At 52.9% G+C, this 6,000-nt stretch overlaps 1 protein-coding gene across 1 annotated transcript in view; it reads left to right on the top strand.

The window, feature by feature from the left end:
* The first annotated feature begins 299 nt into the window (after positions 1-299).
* Positions 300-6,000, top strand: part of PDE8A (phosphodiesterase 8A) — a 113,110-nt gene continuing 107,409 nt past the window's right edge. The window contains exons 1-2 of the mRNA XM_033100078.1: positions 300-412; positions 2,334-2,452. The gene's annotated coding sequence lies outside the window, so the exon portion shown is untranslated. The remainder of the gene's footprint in view (positions 413-2,333; positions 2,453-6,000) is intronic.

Raw genomic sequence — 6,000 nt, 5'->3', positions numbered from 1 at the left:
CCTAGGGTTCCCCATACAATGGACGGTGGTTGTTTGATGCGACTAGGTTTGGAATGGTTAATTACACAGCAACGGATACCGGAAGCAGCTCTGGAGTAGGAATCAAAGACATCTGCTCATGGGGCATTTGGAAGCAGATAAAACTGAGGATTGTCTTGTATCAGTAAAGTAGCAAAGCAATGATTCTTCCCAACAGGGAAGCCGTTGCAAACATACCCACAGCTTCAGGCTGCGATTTCCCTTCGTCCACCAGGTGGGGTGGAGGCACTGGCTGCTGCCTCCCAGCAGTTCCCCAGACGCTGTGGCAACGGGTCCCAGTGCCGCAGGACTATGGATGACCCCACCCCAGCCTGGAGCCCCAGCTGCAGAGGGCAGAGCCCCAAGAGGTCAGAGGAGGTCAGAGCCTCTGAAGGTAGGTAGGACCTGAAAACAAAATTCTCCTGACAGGACCTCGCATCCCACGGCAGGAGTCCCTCTCCTGTAATGGGAACCCCTTCAATACAGATTCTGTGCTGTGTGCTGGGAGGAGAAGGAAGACAGAGTGGGTCTTTGGGAGCAGCAATGAGGGAGAAGGAGAGATTTTTACCCTGGAAGGGCAAGGGCAGGGAAGAGTGGGGAGAGTCCCGTGCCCTGATTCTAGGCCGTGTCCAGGACATGACAAGGCTTTGGAGGGAATGGCTGCTAGGTAACCCCAGGGAGGGGGGCCCTAAGCACAGAGCTCACACCCCTCCCCCATAATCCTCCCACCCCAAGGGGCTCTCCACAGTAGCCAGGCCCCCCAAACCAGAGGGAGCACAGGGCTGGGATGGTGAATAGGCCTGTAGCCCTGGTGTGACCAAACGGGCCAGCAGCCCGAGGCTTCAGTGCCTGAGACCCTGAGACCTGGACCAAACTTTGGGGTTGGAGGAAGGCAGCTCAGTGATATGCATGAGACCGAATCTCTTGCCAGCTCACTGGGATAGTGGCTTGGGTCAGGTTCAAATTGAATTACGAAAAAATAAAGAACTATGCCAAACCACTACAGCTTTGCAATCCCCCAGCGGTCGCTAACCACACCACTCACTCTCATCCACCAGCGAACAAGCGGTGACCAACACAGAAAGCATCATGTGACCAGGAGTCAGGGTTTTATGTGCACTCCCCCCCAGGAGTGGGTGCCCCCTAGTTATGTTCTCCTGACGGGGAGCTACCGAGTCCTCCATCCGAGGTCCTGCTAGAACGGGCTATCAGGATGATTCTTTTTTTTTTTGAAGATTGTATAGTGTTTATTTATAACTTTTTATATAGAGAAAAAATAACATCATAAAATGCATCATTCTAAAAAGCATACATCTCTTTTTTTAATTTAATTTAATTTAATTTATTTTTTATTATCAGGATGATTCTTGACCAGAGGAGGTGGGAAAGCAGGGCCCAGTTCTAGAAGGAAGGGAGGAGGCTATAGGACCCAGTGGCAGGCACGTGGCACAGGGTGGGACATCCTTTCACAAAGGGGCCCATTACCCACAAGGCAGCCGTGGACAGGCCTGGCTCATCTTTAGCTCTGCTAGGACCAGGCAGGATACCTTCCTGCAGTCCGGCTGCATTCCCAGCCTCTGTTAGCCGTGCACGCCAGGCCACTGCATGATGGGATTGACGGGGTCAATCCCTGGTCAGCAGCTGAGCTGTGGGAGGGCAGCGGGGTGGTTAAGAGGCAGCTGGCCCAGTTGGTGCTCTCAGACAGTGTCAACTACTCCTCATGGCTCATGAGGACAGTGTGATCTAAGCCCTGATGTCCCCCTCATGTCATCGGGAGCCCTTCCCCATCCAAGCTCCAGCCCCACTGGGCTGCATCCAGTTCCTTGGAGTCACGTTCTCTCCTGCCCTGTGGCTCCTCTATAGGCTGCTCCATATACTGGGACACTCCCTTTTGTTACTTGGTCCATCCTCGTCTGTCTTCTGCCGGAAGCCCCCCAAGTACCCAGCTCTGGATTGGGCGTCTTCTCTAGGCCCCCTGTAACATCCTGATTTCCTCTCTTGGCCCTTGTCATACCTGTTACACAGGATTGTTTAATGGTCTGTCCCATAGGCTAGTACAGAAGCTCTCGGACATAGGAGCTGTGTCCATTTTGTCTGCGTTGGTGGTGTCTTCTGTACCTCATGTCTGACAAGGGAGGAAGGAAAGGGAAAAGGAGGGGAAGGTTGGTGCCCTCTCTTTGACTTCCCCATGGTCTTGAGACTTCCTTGCCTTGGAAGCTTTTCCGTAAGGAAGCCCAGCCCTGGCCCATATAGCAGTTTGGGGTTCAGGAGGCTGTGCCCCCCGCAGCCCGTGAAAGTCTTCTGTCTGGATTTAGGACTAATGGGTGAGGACCCCAGGATGGCTGGAAGCTGCATCGCTGAAGGAAATTTTAACTGCAGCCAAGCAGAAAAATAGAGGTGACAACCGAATGAAAAGACTGCATCTGCGTTTGAGGTGAGATAAAAGAAACATACTGTATGACTTCCAAAAAGTGTCCTTAGGGGACGGGCCTTGTCCTTCTGGGGTGAACAACTCGGCAGGTTTGCCTGAGGCTCTCCTGGTTGTAAAACGGCAAGTCCCACATTCTGGGCGGTCCCTCCATCCTGGGCACACCAGGGGAGATGGTCACCTCATGCTCTCCATGTGGAAAGAAGCCAGCTGGGAACCATGAGGTAGGGCCACATGCTGACTGAGCTAGAATAGCGCTGGCATGGGGATTTTGAGCGCTTCAGGTTGTCCTACGTCTGGATCCCCTGAGCCTGGCTCTCTGATGACTTCCTTCTGTGTTGTTTAAGCTTCTGTGATGTGGGGCTTTCTATCCCAGCAGCTGCACCACATCCAAACAATAGAGGACTGAAACCTTGACAGTTGCTGGGGTGTTGGAGACCAGCCTGTTATGCTGCCAGTTGTGCACGTCGAGGGGTTCGTCCTGAAAATGTCCAGTGTTTTCTATAGGGGCACCTCACCGGGAGGGGGGCTGACGTCAGGGTGAAGTTTCTACCCCCACCTCACCAAAGGCTTCAGGGCTTCCTGCTCTTGGTTCCTTTGACAAAAAGCCATTTGAAAGTCCCTGGTTCTTAAAGGAACGGGGATGGCCTGACCCACCGTCCCTCCCGGCTAGTTAGCCACTTCTCGCCTACTTCCATACGCCCTGTGCAAAATCCATTCAGACACAGACATGATAATGAACCACAAAGAGAAAGGAGATTAAATCCTAGAAAAAGTTGCATAAGCCTAAGCCCTCAGGAGAGACCTGGCAGCAGCCCGTGTGGCATGCAGTAGCACCGGAGGGGACGTGCTGCTGCAGGTACCTCTCCAGGGGCCACCTTGGGAGGGAACCTACTCCCACGGGTGTTGCATCACACCCGAGTGGCCTTGTTTCTAACAAAGCATTGCTGTTCCTGGAAATACTGGCCTCAGGAGTGCCTGTGCAACCCAAGAACTACCGTGTTTCCCCGAAAAGAAGACCGGGTCTTATTTTAAAGTTTGCTCCTGAAAACTGTCATTCTGAAAACTTCTACTGGGGCTTATTTTTCCGTTGAGGGCTTATTTTTGGGGAAACACAGTATCTGGGTTTGTGGCTAAGACCGAGGGTGGGTTGTCAGGCCAGGGGTGAGGGCACAGGGCAGGGTTATGTACAGACATGAATTTACAGAACGTGGGAGCCAGGCTCCCCCTTCTGGCCCCACTGGTGGGTGCTTTGAGGTACCTGCGGAGCTGTCCTGGAGGAATAATGGGGCCAAAGCACCCAGGACAAGTGGCGTATGTCAGGGGTTTTCTGAAGAGCATGCAGGTAAGCAGAGCTGGGCCGGCTCTCCCAGCCCAACCCTTGAAGAGAGGGCTTTGTTGTATCTCATCTCAGCCACTGCCTAGCCGTGCCTCTTCTGCGCCGCGGGAAATAATAAAGCCTACTTCCTGGATGTTGTGAGGGTCGGGTGCAAAAACTCAGTCGGAAGCGTAGTTGGGTGTGGCTAAGTTGGGTGTGGTTCAGGCCCAGGTTCTCTCACACTGTTGCCGTCCAGCTGGTGGTTGGGGGAGAAAGCCCTTTCGCATGCCTAAATAGTCCTGGTGAGTTAAAAATAAAAGCAGAGGAGGAAAAATGCTCACTGTAATGACATGACGGTTCTATCTGTGGTCGAGTCTCCGAGTGGGGATGAGATTCTCCTTCTTTCTCACCTGAAAGTCCCTGCTTAACTCTGGGATTGGACTCCTTCCAGCAGAAATCCCAGCTCTGTCCCTTGGAGAATCTCTGAAGTTGCCACCGGGGTCCAGGACATCACCGAATTTACCCAAGTCTGCTCTTCTCCCAAAGGGAGGCCAGAAACTGCAGTCCCTGAGCTCCCTGCTGCCTTCTCGTGGGCACTGGCACGCTTCCACACACTCCAGAAGGACGAGGGGCCTTTTGAACTCGCCCCTTCTGGTCTTATGGCTCTGCTGGGAGCGCAGTTGTCGGGTGGCCCACAAGCTGGCAGCACCAGCACTGCCAAGCATGTAATTATGTGCTGGGAGAGTCCTGCCCCCCTCAGACTCCTGTGTGCGCCAGCGGCTCATCCACAGGGACAGGTTGCAGGGTGGGGGCTTGTCTGAGGTCACCTTCATCCAATCCCGCACTCTCCTGTGCCCAGAGAAATGGGGGTGAGTGGGAAAATGGATCATTTCTTAGCAGCATAACTGTTTAGCGCCGGTCTCCATCATTGTGTAAAAGGCATTAATGGGAGAGAATGCAGCAGGCAGACTGGGGGGGCTGGGCTCTGCCACACACGTGCCTGGTGGGACCTTGGGCCATTCCCTTCTTGCCCCATCTCAGTTTTCTTCTTTGAAAAGAGAAGTTGAATCACAAAATGTTAGAACTGAAAAGGACAGGTGGCCTAGTATGTAAGGTAGAATGTTTTTGGCAGCAGGTATCAGAAGACCTAACCCAAAAGAGCTTAAACAACAGAAGTTTATTTCTCCACACAGCACAGAGTTCAGACGTCAGGTGGTTCCTGAGCGGGTGAATCCAGCAGCTCTGTCGTCACCCTCGAGGCGGTGATGACACTGGTTCTTCCCATCTTCTCACTATGCAGACTCTCTTTATCACGGTGGGCTGGAAGTCCCCCCACAATCCCTCTGAGGTGTGCCTGTGTTACCCAGGGATCGGGAAGCTGCTGTATACACCCCGTGAGCCCCCACAGCTCACTGCCGAGCTGCTGGAGGTGCTGCTCCAATGCTCACCCCACTACACTGCTGCCACCAACCCCGCCGCCATTCAGCGTGGCTTTTCCCTCCTCCCTGCCTTCTAACCTCTAAAGGGCCTCCACTGGCCGAACCCTCTAGAAACCAGTTGTTCAGAGCAGTGGGATGGGAGGGAATGGACTGAGGTCCCAACAGATCACATGTGGAACAGAACATATGAGATGAAGACCAACGGCATAGATTTCAGAGTCGGGGAGGCCTGGGTTTGTGTCGTTAGTCTGTGACCTTGAGCCAGCCACCTCCCTTGTGTGAGCATTAGTTTACTCATTGGTAAAATAGGAGTGATAACACACTTATCTCGGAGTTTTGCTGTGAAGGCTCACAGGACCATTTTATAAAGAGCTTTCAGCTCAGCAGCCAGCAGCTTAGAAGGGACTCAGTTCCTAAACATGCCCTGCTCCTTCTTCTCCCTTCAGGACCTGTGGACTCCTCTTACCTCCACCTGGAATGTTCTGTCTTATACTTCTTATCTCATTAATTCTGACTCATCCTCCTAGTCCAGTTAGGACATTTTTGGTTGCAAGAGACGAAAAACTAGACCCAAAGAAGCTTGAGCAAAAGCAGAAGTTAGTGGTTGTTCCAGCTGAAAAGGCAAGCAGAGTTATCTGCAGGCATGGCTCGATCAGGGGCTCAACCAGTGACGTCAACACGCATTAGCTGTGCGTTGGCTCATGTGCCCACATCTAACTCAGTTTCTGTGGCCAGGGAAGTGGCACAGGCTAAACGTTCCACCCAAATAATTTGAGCTGATACTAGGGTGACCGGTT

Source organism: Rhinolophus ferrumequinum, chromosome 28 (assembly GCF_004115265.2).
Source record: "Rhinolophus ferrumequinum isolate MPI-CBG mRhiFer1 chromosome 28, mRhiFer1_v1.p, whole genome shotgun sequence".
NCBI lineage: Eukaryota > Metazoa > Chordata > Mammalia > Chiroptera > Rhinolophidae > Rhinolophus > Rhinolophus ferrumequinum.
This window is presented reverse-complemented; position numbering and strand designations above follow the sequence as displayed.